The sequence below is a fragment of the Schistocerca piceifrons genome, chromosome 1, assembly GCF_021461385.2.
Source record: "Schistocerca piceifrons isolate TAMUIC-IGC-003096 chromosome 1, iqSchPice1.1, whole genome shotgun sequence".
NCBI classification, from domain to species: Eukaryota; Metazoa; Arthropoda; class Insecta; order Orthoptera; family Acrididae; genus Schistocerca; species Schistocerca piceifrons.
In genome coordinates, this window is record NC_060138.1 from 159,417,373 (window position 1) to 159,431,220 (window position 13,848).

Below are 13,848 nucleotides of genomic sequence, written 5' to 3' on the forward strand. Positions count from 1 at the left end.
TTGAAATCAAGCTGAAAGACTTTCACTTTGACGGCTCCTTCTATTGCGTAGAAGAATTTCTATTACCGCAAAGTGTGAAAGGTGGTGGGCAGGAGTTACTAGCTCATATTGCGTGTTGAAAAAAGAAAAAACCGTCTTATAATGGTCAGCATGTAGCCACATTTACAAACTAATTTGCAGTGTGAATGAAAGATGACTCGTTCCACATCATTATGATTTATCGTGCTAAAGGAGCCACTGAACATGGAACTAACTTATCTTACTACAGTTAAATAACATTAAAGTACAATGATTGCTCACGATTCTTTGCTTCCTAATATATTGCTAATATTTCTCCACAGGTAAATGCTCCACTTGTAGAGAGCATTGAATTCAACAGACACTCAGACACTGGAAAGAGAGCGAGAGCGAGAGAGAGAGAGAGAGAGAGAGAGAGAGAGAGAGAAAGAAAGAGAGAGAGAGATACTAGAGTCGCACAGATCTAGTGTACCGGTAACCTACCCCTCTCTTGGTTCCTAAATTTTTTACCACCCTCCTTACTAAGCTTTTCACTTTAACAGTATCCCCAGATAGGTCTTACAGATACAAGATAATTAGCAATGGGAATGACATATCCTCGTGTGTGTGTGTGTGTGTGTGTGTGTGTGTGTGTGTGTGTATGTAGTGTATGTATGCTTTTTTATGACTGCATTTAGAATTTGTATTTTTGTTTGTTTGTAGTACTGGAAGTTTTATTGTATTCCTTACTGATCACTTTAATATCTGTTTCTGTTGTGGTTTGGGGACTGATTTCCTTATTGTAGGTCTTCTACTATACTCCTATGATCTTCCTATATTGTTTCAAATGTTATGATTATCTAAGTGTAGAGCATCACTTTGAAGCTGGTAAATGCAAGATCTTTGATATATTTCAGTGTCATTTCCCTTCATTAAAACTATTTGCGTTAAATTGTTACTTTAGTAAACCATTTTAGTTACTAGTTTCTTAAATTACACATCCTGTACGTAATCTGGTTTTCATATGACAGTGTATACTGCCTTGGCTGCTGTGCATAGTGGTGTGCCCCTGTTGTGCGTTGGTGGAGTTATTTGTAGTGGGTATTATCGCTCTCTATGATTTTGTGAAGTTTTGTTTTATTTGTTAAGCTTCTATTGTATTAATGTCTTTCTTTATTCGCTTTTTTAAATTTGATTCTAGACAGTCTTTGTTTCTGTTGTTTACTGTTATTTGAGTTACTTCGTCCAACTCCTTAATGTAGTACTGTTAGTATAGTGACACTGTTTTAAGTCTATGATACATGCATGTATGAGCTGCTTGTTTTTGAGATTGTGGGGAGTTTGATTATTGTGTCTATTGTAGTGTTTCGCTTGTAAATGCTGAATGAGTGTGATGGATACTTCTAGGAATTTTATTTGATCTGCTTTTCTTTCCCTAAAATGAACTTCATATTCTTGTGCAGTACGTTTCTCTCTGTGTGTAGTTGTTCTGCCTTTGTTTCTGGTTCATTATCAAGCATAGGATGTCATCCTTGTATCTCTGCCACTATGACAGTGTCTATTATCCTTGCACTATTTCCCGTAATATTATTTCTTCTATTCTGTTCAGGAAGATATTTGCTAACACTCCTAAAATGGGAGATCCAATTGGCAATTCTTTTTCTTGTAAATTGAGTTCTTTATGCAGTTCAAAGCAGTTTTGGTCAGTAATGAGATGTAGGAGTGTGCTTGTCTCTGAGATGTTTTTCCATGGTAGTTGATTGTGTCTAGCTGTTGTTCAATTTCCCTGATTCATTTTTTGACTTGGATAGTGGAGCACATGTATTCTATATCACATGGAGCAAACATAGCTCTGTGTGGAATTTATGTGTCTTTGATTTGACTAATTAGTTCCTTTGTGTTTTTCATTGTTCTGAAGAAACTGCAAAAAGGTGGGAATTTAAGGAGATGGGACCTGGATAAACTGACTAAACCAGAGGTAAGGGAACAAATGGCAGGAATGAGGGAAAGAAATACAGTAGAAGATGAATGGGTAGCTTTGAGGGATGAAGTGGTGAAGGCAGCAGAGGACCAAGTAGGTAAAAAGACGAGGGCTAGTAGAACTCCGTGGGTGACAGAAGAAATATTGAATTTAATTGATGAAAGGAGAAAATATGAAAATGCAATAAATGAAGCAGGCGAAAGGGCATACATACGTCTCAAAAATGAGATCGACAGGAAATGCAAAATGGCTAAGCAGGGATGGCTAGAGGATAAATGTAAGGATGTAGAGGCTTATCTCACTAGGGGTAAGATAGATACTGCCTACAGAAAAATTAAAGAGACCTTTGGAGAAAAGAGAACCACTTGCATGAATGTTAAGAGCTCAGATGGAAACCCAGTTCTAAGCAAAGAAGGGGAAAGCAGAAAGGTGGAAGGAGTATATAGAGGGTCTATACAAGGGCAATGTACTTGAGGACAATATTATGGAAAATGATGAGGATGTAGATGAGATGAAATGGGAGATATGATACTGCGTGAAGAGTTTGACAGAGCACTAAAAGACCTGAGTCGAAACAAGGCCCCAGGAGTAGACAACATTCCATTAGAACTACTGCCGGTCTTGGGAGAGCCAGTCCTGACAAAACTCTACCATCTGGTGAGCAAGATGTATGAGGCAGACGAAATAACCTCAGACTTCAAGAAGAATATAATAATTCCAATCGCAAAGAAAGCAGGTTTTGACAGATGTGAAAATTACCGAACTATCAGTTTAATAAGTCACAGCTGCAAAATACTAACGCGAATTCTTTACAGACGAATGGAAAAACTAGTAGAAGCCGACCTTGGGGAAGATCAGTTTGGATTCCGTAGAAATATTGGCACACGTGAGGCAATACTGACCCTACGGCTTATCCTAGAAGCTAGATTAAGGAAAGGCAAACCTACGTTTCTAGCATTTGTAGACTTAGAGTAAGCTTTTGACAATGTTGACTGGAATACTCTCTTTCAAATTTTGAAGGTGGCAGGGGTAAAATATAGGGAGCGAAAGGCTATTTACAATTTGTATAGAAACCAAATGGCAGTTATAAGAGTTGAGGGGCATGAAAGGGAAGCAGTGGTTGGGAAGGGAGTGAGACACGGTTGTAGCCTCTCCCTGATGTTATTCAATCTGTATATTGAGCAAGCAGTGAAGGAAACAGAATTCGGAGTAGGTATTAAAATCCATGGAGAAGAAATAAAAACTTTGAGGTTCGCCGATGACATTGTAATTCTATCAGAGACAGCAATGGACTTGGAAGAGCAGTTGAACGGAATGGATAGTGTCTTGAAAGGAGGGTATCAACAAAACCTAAACGAGGATAATGGAATGTAATCGAATTAAGTCGGCTGATGTTGAGGGTATTAGATTAAGAAATGACGCACTTAAAGTAGTAAAGGAGTTTTGCTATTTGGGGAGCAAAATAACTGATGATGGTCGAAGTAGAGAGGATATCAAACGTAGACTGGCAATGGCAGAAAGCGTTTCTGAAGAAGAGAAATTTGTTAACATCGAGTGTAGATTTAAAGGTTAGGAAGTCGTTTCTGAAAGTATTTGTGTGGAGGGTAGCCATGTATGGAAGTTAAACGTGGACGATAAATAATTTAGACAAGAAGAGAATAGAGGCTTTTGAAATGTGGTGCTACAGAAGAATGCTGAAGATTAGATGGGTAGATGACATAACTAATGAGGAGGTACTGAATGGAATTGGGGAGAAGAGGAGTTTGTGGCACAACTTGACAAGAAGAAGGGACCGGTTGGTAGGACATGTTCTGAGGCATCAAGGTATCACCAATTTAGTATTAGAGCGCAGCGTGGATGGTAAAAGTGGTAGAGGGAGACCAAGAGATGAATACACCAAGCAGATTCAGAAGGATGTAGGTTGCAGTAGGTACTGGGAGATGAAGAAGCTTGCACAGGATAGAGTAGCATGAAGGGCTCCATCAAACCAGTCTCAGGACTGAAGACGACAACAACAACAACAACTGTCATCTCTTGCTTCTTATAGTTGTGTGAGTGCGTTTAACATACGTCTGGTGACAGTAATTTTTTACTGGTTTCACAAGAATGTTTACTTTATGAATTTTTGGTTGGCTCTGTACTTTTGGAGCACTAATTTTTGTACACATCATAGAAGCTTCCGGTCCATCATCAAGTGTGTGTTCTATAGTATGAAAAATGTACTGCAGGCTACAGAACACACACTTGATGACAGACAAAAAGATTGTATGAAACATACAGAACTTAATGCTCCAAAACTCGGGAGCCATCCAAAAATTCATAAAGTAAACATACCCACGACAGCAGTAACAAATTATAGAAATGCATTCACATACACTTGCCCAACGACATAAAGCACAGAATGACAGAACGGAATCACAAAGCGTCTAGTAACCCACGTAAGATTCATATATTTTTCGCATAAAGCTACGATTATCCGACTTGATGCAGAAAATATGCACTTCGCTACCCTAATGAAAGACATAACCAATATAATTGAACAAGACGTACATACTTCAGTCAGTTAGTACGTAATATAGCTCATTTATACATACATTTCTGCATTGCGCTAGTGATCAATTTTACTTTGAATTAAATGAAGAATACTATTGACAAGGATAAGGATTGCCCATAGGACCCTCCGTTTCAGGAAAGTTAACAAATATATTCATGAAGAAAGCAGAAGACAGAATATTCCAGAAAATAGTACTAGAAATATACAATTCACTTTACTGATTGGGATACTTGGATGACAACCTGTGCTTAGTAGGTGAACCAGAAACAAAGACAGGACCACTACGCACAGAGATAAGCATATTACATTGTTGAAAGAATAAGCATAGTAAATAAAATTCCTAGACTTGTTAGGAATGCAGTAGGCTTTAAGAAATCGTGAGTAACCTTTGAATGTAATTCTCTTTAAATACACAATCTTCAATTGAATCTTGTAAAATCGTTGAGACAGGAAATAGGTAACAGCCTGCAATGTGCTGACTTCACAACAGGTGTTACAGCAGTGAGTTGCGCATTCTGGCTTAATTTGTTCAGCTGCGAAATTGTTTGTTGCCGGTAATGTTGAATGTACATACTGTATTAAAGCATGAAGAACACAGGTTATAGCATGAACAAGTATATATCTTTTGTCAGCTAGTCTGAATTCCTAGCACCGCAGGTTCTCATGAAGCTAATTTTTGAAGGAAATTAGTATCAATGATAATTATTAGAATTGCTGTAACTTGCATTGTATGCAGTGAATGACTCATCTTATCGATCAGCTTAGTTCTGTAGCTTTGGAATCAATGATGTTTTATTTGATTACGTGACACTAGATGTCCAAGACTTTTACATTGACCTATTGTATACCAATGAGCATTCTCTCTGTGCCACCCCTTTCATTCCGTGCGAGTACGTGTGACGTATGTTTAGGCAGGAAAATCCACCAAATGTCAGTGTCTCTCACGCCTCGCTGTTTATCAGATATCAGCAGCCGTTTTTAATCTGCGGTTCTTGTCCTGGTCTGTCATCAGACCTTCTGACAGCTATGGAGAATTAAAATTGAGCGTTTCGGTGTGCATCTTCTGTATATGTTGTTGTACAATACGATGACTCGTTTATTTCTTGCACATCTAAAATCAAAATACCATATACTACAGAATTTTCGTCAGAATTTCCCTGTTAGTGCTGATGTTCACTTCCATGTGACAAAAGCTGTGAACTTCCTGCAAGTTTGCTATTTCATTGTATTGTTCATAATGCCACATAAACTGTTGTGTGATAACACATTTATCCATAGCGTAAATGAAACATCTGTTTTGTGCACATGATTTCATTTCCCTTTAGGTACATCCATAAATCCTACTCCGCTTGGCGTACCGTCTATCTTTCAGTAATTTACACGCCGCCCTTTCCTTGAATTCTGCTTTTGCTGGCAGGTTCATTTGTCCTCTCCGTCGGCACTATCACACCTTTCTCTATGCGTTTTGAGACTGACGACGTTGACGGCAGGCTATCGCGTAAAGACATTTCCCATAATTATAATCCTTGCTTGTACTGAAATGTGTCAGTATAAGCTAGTTTGAACTGTAGCATGATTCTATCAGGTCATCAAGTTTGTTCCTCTAGGTCAAGATAAACATTCTACTTTGCCGAATAATACCTTTGTTCGGTCATTACCCACAACAGAAAATGAATACACTGGTAGTAAGATGACCTTACTCACAAGCAACACATTCGAATATGGTTTCCGGTTTTCCAGGCAAGTTGTCGATTGTCTTTCGCGCAGAGCATTTAGAATTGTATTTTTAATGTACTTCGAGAACTAGTTAGTGCTACGTTAGCAAGGAGCACCTTGAAAGACGTTATTAATGGCTCAAAAGGAACACTTTTAAATCACAATTTAGGGTAAAACTTTAATGTAAACCTCCGATACTTACAGTGCTTGATGCAGTCAGATGCTCGTAGTATGAATCAACCAACATAGGAAAATACATATAACGTGTATGAACAAAAAAAAAAATCCAGAGGAGTGATCCAAATTTTGACAGTAGCTGTACAGTACATGAGGGAGCGACACGGAATCCCTATTCCTGGCCATGTGACTGAGCAGCACCACAAAACAAACAAAGTACATCTGACAACGTTCCGCAACAATAGACGATTAAAATTTATCTTTTATGTGGTATACAGAACATAATCAAGGTTACGGGACGAGACATGATAAAGATAACAGAAATATTCTCTCTCTCTGTTTCTCTCTCGCTCTTTCCCTCCCTTCGACTCTCTTTCTCTCTCTCTCTCTCTCTCTCTCTCTCTCTCTCTCTCTCTCTCGCTCTCTTTGCTAAAGAAACGCGTGATAACTCAATGTTCCCCACAAGCAAAAGTCCCAGTAATAATAAGTAATCTGAAAAAAAAATGCTCAAGGAAACATGATCCATGGACCAAATACATTTATTTCAACAGACGAAATGAAAGTTGGGTGGTATGTAACCTGAAACATCTTCCAACAAATAATTTGTAGTTCCGAAATATATATTGAGAGTAATATATTGGGAATAAATTGCTGCCAACTAGTCCACATAAACAGACAATCAAGCACCTGAATAATATTTACAAAGAAAAACAACAACCAATCGGAAGTTGGTAATTGATCAGGCTACATTGATACTTGCCAACCTGGAGGCCACTACTCAGCCAACTGCCTTTATCGATCTGCTCCGGAAGACAGATTCTTCAAAGTGTGACTGCGAGCAATGTGGGTAACAGACTGGGGACGATATGTATGTATGGCGCAACAAGTTCGGAATTTCGGCAGGTATAGAGCGTGCTAGGACAGCCGAAGCGGTTCGGGTGACTGCTCGCTTATGGCGGGTCAGATTGCTGTTCTGGCACAAATTTTGGCTTGTCGCCATTGAAATAAATTCAATAGCTGTCTGTGGCTAACGTCGGAAATTCAATTCAACGTGTATACATAAGGCTGTAGAATGAAAAACAAATGATGTCATGGCGAAAGAACAGACACCACACACATTAAAAGAAGTCTGAAGTCGTGTAACCGGTATGTTGCAGTTCTCCACGCTGTCGAGAGCAGGGTATCTATTGAACTATTGCGACTTACATCCATTTGAATCTGCCTTCCTTAGGCTCCACTAACTCTCTTCACCCCGCCACTCTTACTTCTACGACTATAACGACGAATTTTTGATGTCTCTCATTGTGTCATATCGATGAAACCCCCCTTTTTGTCAAGTTATACCAAACACTTATTTTCTCTCCAATTGTAATTAATACCTCCTCATTATTTAAGTGTTATACGCACCTCATATTCAGCTTTCTTCTTCAGCACCACATTTTATAATCCGCTATTTAATTACTGTGTTTCGTTATCGCACAAGGCTACAAATAAATACACTCAGAGTAGACTAACATCTATATTAATATTCCATGTAACCAGATCTGTCTTTCTCAACACACTTCGCTTAATGTTCACCGACCGCAGGTTATGAACTCTAATTAGGGTGCGACTAATTGATATTGTGGTGAACGGCATGTACCGACTGCGAGGATTAGACGTTTCTTGCATGGAGGCATCTCTGAATCTTATCGAGTCAAAGATATTGTTTTAAAGACTCTTGTGAAGAAAATGAAGAGATAGGACATCTCAGAGGAGGAGAGAGATTGTATTGTTGTGAGGCACCATTACGGTATATAGTAAATGTTCAAATATTTTTTCTATAAAATAAAATCCAGTAACTAACATCAAGTATTCATATTGTGTATGTCTCCACACCGAAATTAGTTAATTATCACGGTACAGATATTACGAGACGTAGACCGCTCGGAGATGAAGTTTGGAACGATAGTGCGAATCTGAATTTTCCACGGTCATAGCTCGTCGAGAGATTATCTCCGAATTAATAAACTTTAACTTGCTAAGTTGTTGTACCTATCATCCAGACTCATCAAACAACATAGCTCACAGTTGTGCCGAACGATCTGCAGAGCGAGTAAAGATTTTTGAGATTTCAGGTGGAGCAGATAACGACGAGGAATTTCCTGGAGATCGCCTCTGCGGAACACACCTCTTGCTCTCCTGTGATATTTAAAACGAAATATTTATATTTTCCAGGTTTTCAGGAGAGTAAAGATAAAAGGAAACAAGTAACTAAGCTAAACCAACTAAATCCAGTAACTAAACAAATAATTAAAATAAAACACACATAAAGAATATTTATTTATAATAATAAATAAAGACAGAATATTTTTAATTAACTAATAGTAATGTATTTAAATGTTGGGTATAGATTTAATGACATCGGAGATAGGCTAGAGCCTTGTATCACTTATTCCTTAAGCACTGCTTCCGCTTCATGCCCCTCGACATTTATAACAGACGTCTGTATTCTTTGCAAGCTGTAGATATTCTTTCGCTTTCTGTATTTTATCCCTGATTTCTTCAGAATTTCAAAGATTGTCGAAAGCTTCCTGTAAGTCTATAGATGCTATGAAAGTAAGCCTGCCTTTCATTACACTATGTTCTAAGGTAAGATGTAGAGTCAGTATTTCTTCACGTGTGACCACAGTTCTCCAGAATCCAGACTTATCTTTCCCGAAGTCGGCTTCTACAAGTTTTTACCATTCTTCTGTAAGAAATTCGTGACAGTATTTTGCAACCATGACTTATTAATTTGGTAGCTCGGTGATACAACCGTCAGAACCTTCTTTTTTTGGAATTGGAATTACTACATTCTTCTTAAGTCTGAAGGTATTTCGCTCGTGTCTTCTATTTTGTACGCCAGATGGATGAATTTTGTCATGGGTGGTTCTTTCAAGAGCATCAGAAAGTCTGACTAAATGTCGTCTATTCCCGAACTCTTGTTTCTTTTGAGGGCTTTCAATACTCTGTCATTTTCTTCTCGGAGCATAATGTCTCCCATATCCTTTTCATTTACATCATCTTTCATCTCTATAATTTTTCCTGCAAGTCCCTCTTCCTTGTACAGACCCTCTGTATACTCCTTCCGCCTTTCAACTATCCCTTCTTTGCTTAGGACTGGTTTGCCTTCCCAGCTCTTGATGTTCATACAGCTGCCTCCCTTTTCTCCAAAGGTCTCTATACTTTTCTTGTAGGCATCATCTACCTTTCTCCCAGTGATATATTCTTCTAAATCCTTACATTTGTACTCTAGCCATCAGTTCTTAGCCATTTTGCACTTCTTTCCGATTTCATTTGTAGACGTTGTATTCCTTTTCACCTGTTCGTTTTGCTGCATTTTTATATGTTCGCCTTCCATTAATTAAACTCAGTATCTCCTGTGTTAACATACTTTCCTACTACACCTTGTCTTTTCACCTATTTGACCCAGATTTCTTCGCTATTTCATCTCTCAAAGCTAAACATATTTTCAACTACGAAACTTCCCCTGTTCTAGTCAATCATTGCCCAACCGTCCCTCTGAAATTTGAGAAAAGCTCTGATTATTTCAACTTATCCAAGTCTTACCTACTTCATTTCCTACTTTTTTGCAACTTCTTTCTTTTTAATCTACATTTCAGAGCCTACAAATTAGGGTCAGAGGCCACATCAGTCCCTGGAAATGACTTACAGTTTAAAATGTGGTTCCGAAATATCTGTCTCACATTATCTAATGATTCTAAAACCTTTCGGTGTCTTCACGTGTTTTCCACATAAACAACTTTCTGTAGTGATTCTTAAACCAAGTGTTAGCGATGATTAAATTACGCTCTATTTAAAATTCTATCAGGCAGCTTAGTATTTCATTCTTTTCCCACCGTCTCTATTCTCCTGTTAATTTTCTTCCTCTTCCTTTCTCTACTATCTAATTACTGTCCCCCATCACTACTAAATTTTCATATTTTAACTGTCTGAATAAATTCTTTTATCTCTCCACATATCTCTTCAATCTGTTCATCGTATGCGTATATAGTTGGATTCTAAACTTGTACTACTGTGGTAGGCCTGGGCTTAGTGTCTGTCTTGTCTGCGATAAGGCGTTCGCTATTCTGTTCATAGTAGCTTACCTACATTACTATTTGCTTATTCGTCATTAGACCCACTCCAGACTTATCGCTATTTGGCTTTGTAGTTCTAGGACATATATCTAACGTCAGGCAATCCATTTCCTGTTTCAAATTTTCTAACCTATCTATCCGATTAAGGGATCTAACATTCCACGCTCCGATCTGTGGAACGACAGTTTTGTTTCTTCTGATGACGGCATCCTCCTGGGTAGCCCCGCGCAGAAATCTGACTGGGGACTATTTTACCCCCGGAATATCTTAGCCAAGAGGATGCTATTATCATTTAACTAAACAAAAGAGCTGCATGTCCTTGGGAATATTTACGGCTGCACTTTCCCCTTGCTTTCAGCCGTTCCCAGTACCAGCACAGCAAGGCCGTTTTAGTTGACATTATTAGGCCAGATCAGTCAACCATCGAGACTGTCGCCGCTGCAGTTATGGAAAAGGCTGACGCCCCTCTTTGAGAAACACACGTTTGTCTGGTCTCTCATCAGCGACCTTTTCGATGTGGTTGCACCTACGCTATGGTTGTATGTATTGCTGAGGTACGCAAGCCTCCCCACCAAAGGCAGATCCATGGTTAATATCAGGATTTGCTAGAATAGCTTACTGAACCGTTATTTTTATAATTTGCTTCCATAATTTATCAAATAATGGTTCGGTAGTAGTTACACCTGAAATCCGCTGCTATCTTCGGAATCGAAATTACTACATTCATTTTGAAGTCTGATGGTCTTTCGTTTGTGTCATGTATGTGGCATAGTAAATGAAATATTTGTGTCCCAACATGTTCTACCAATGATATGAATAATTATGTGAGAATCTCATCTAATCCATGTGCCTTGTTTCGACGTAGGTCATTCAGTAGCTTGCGAAACTCTTCCTGCGTATCGTGTCTTCCATCTTACCTTCACTTTATTCCATTTCCATTACCATAATATTATCTTGACCTTCGTTTTCTTTATATGCCCCTTTTTTAAGCTGAAAAGAATGTTGTTTAAATTTATTTTCGCACTTGAATCTAGTTTCGAATCTCTGCTGTCCACCCAAATTCATTTTCTACTTAATCGATTAAGCTGAATGTCAGGATTTTTGCTTTGATAACGACTTATTCTACGTATTTTCCTATTAGAGGTTGAGCACTTTCTCTGGTCACCTCGTTGTAAACGAGTTGTTGATAGTTAACCTTAGTTCCTTCCCTCATCGAACTCTTTTTTTATATTATACTACCTGAGTACCCGATGTTGCTTGCGTATGCATTTATTACAGTTTTCTATTAGTCATCTCCTCCGTCTTCTTCTCTCTCTCCATCTCCTCCTTTATCCACTTTCTGTCTATTTCCTCCTCCTCCCTCTGTTTATCCACCTTCTCCACCCCACACCAACTGTCCATCACTCCTGCCAATATTTCTGTCAATCTCCTCCTCACCCTCTGACCCTGTTAATCACCTCCTCTTTCCTTTCTCTGTCCATCACCTCATCTCATTTTCTCTGTCCATTGCCCGTCTCCCTATCTCCTCTTCGCCCCCGTCTGTACCAATATATCTTTCTCCATCTCTCCATCTCCTCCTCCTCCCCCTCCCCCTTCTCTCTCCACGTTATCTCTTGAATACGAGGCTGGTGGCTCTTACTCTCATAGTATTTCTTTCCAAATTCAGATTAACGTGTGTACCGAAATTGCTTGAAATCGTTCCAGGGATTTTAAGACGAGCTTCTTACCATGACATTGCCGACACGCGACAGTGTCAAACATATATTTCACATATATATATTTAGCATATTTCACACGTTTGTTGTACACAAATTTCACCTGAATGTCTAGTGAATTTCGCCATACATTTCTATTTCTGAACTCTGTGCTGTACAGTGGTGTAGTTTTGCAGGTTCATCCATAGCTATATGTGGCTACCGTCTGCGAAATTTGTTGTGAATTGAGTTAGTATTAAAGAAGTAATAAATTAAAACGCGATAGATGACGCGGCAGTTTTTCACGCATCGCAGTTCTTGAAGTCGTATCTCTTTGCCTGTGTGTCGTACAATGATACATTTCTCTGGCATATTCAGTGGAAGATACGAATACTGTCTGCATACTGTGCCAAGACTACCGTTTGTGGTAAAGAAGCTATAGATTAAAACTTCATGCTTCGCGTGGCATTTTTATTGCATGAACAACGAAAATGAAACTTCCGCCCTTCCATGATTTTGTGTGAGTCGCAGCGAGAGAAAGTTTCGTAAAGGTTTGAAATTGTGTGTGAAGGTTGTTGCAAGTCTCTAAGTGCTTTCATTCTCAATTACTGGATGACTAAAGACTTAGTTTGGACAACACTGAGTTTTCACACTCACACCTAACCCTTTGATACGTAGATGGTTCTTACTCCCACACAAGCGATATGCAGATAGTGAGTGGTAGGTGTACCAAGTTTGACTAAAATCGGTTCACTATTTAGGAGGGGATGTGGAACGAACGCACACAAGTACCGCCTTTATCCCGCATTGTGCGCAGTGTCGGCAGGGTTAAGTACGGATTTGGCATGGTTATTGTAAGGGGTGGCCGGATGCCCTTCCTGCCACCACGTCATACCCGCCGGGACGGAATTAGTGTACCCCAGCTGCGTCGAGTGTAAATCGTGAAATAGTGTGAAAGTGTGGCAGAAGCCTGCGAGTCGTGTAACTGAGGCGGGACGTGGGGACCAGCCCGGTATTCACCTAGTAGGATGTGGAAAACCGCCGAAAAACCGCATCCAGGTTGGCCGGCACACCGGCCGTCATTCGTTAATCCGCCGGGCGGATTCGATACGGGGCCGGCGCGCCTACTCGAGTCCAGGAAGCAGCGCGTCAGCGCTCTCGGCTACCCTGGCGGGTAAGTAAGAAGCAGAACATATGGACTCTGAAATGTACGGATTATTACGACGCTAATGCATGATGTATTTACGTCGTTCATCTGTGTTCTCCGTATAAATACGCGGAGGTATGTTGTTGCAATCTTTAGCTGGATGATTGATTTTATGCAGCTCTCCAACTACCTTGAAAGTATATTATTATCTATATTCCACTTGAACCTGCTTGCTGTGCTCAAGCTTTGGTCTCGCGTTACTGTTGTTACTCTCGACTCTTTTTTTCGTTAGCAATCACATATTTCTTCACGCCTGACGATATGACCCTCAACATGACTGTCCGCAGCTGTGCGGTAGCGTTCTCGCTTCCCATGCCCGGGTTCCTGGGTTCGATTCCCGGCGGGGTCAGGGATGACTGGTTGTCGTGTGCTGTCCTTAGGTTAGTTAGGTTTAAGTAGTT

The 13,848-nt window shown here is 39.6% G+C and overlaps 1 protein-coding gene across 1 annotated transcript in view; it reads right to left on the reverse strand.

Moving 5' to 3' along the window:
- Positions 1-13,848, reverse strand: part of LOC124794300 (translation initiation factor IF-2-like) — a 148,136-nt gene that overhangs the window by 62,209 nt on the left and 72,079 nt on the right. The window lies entirely within an intron of this gene.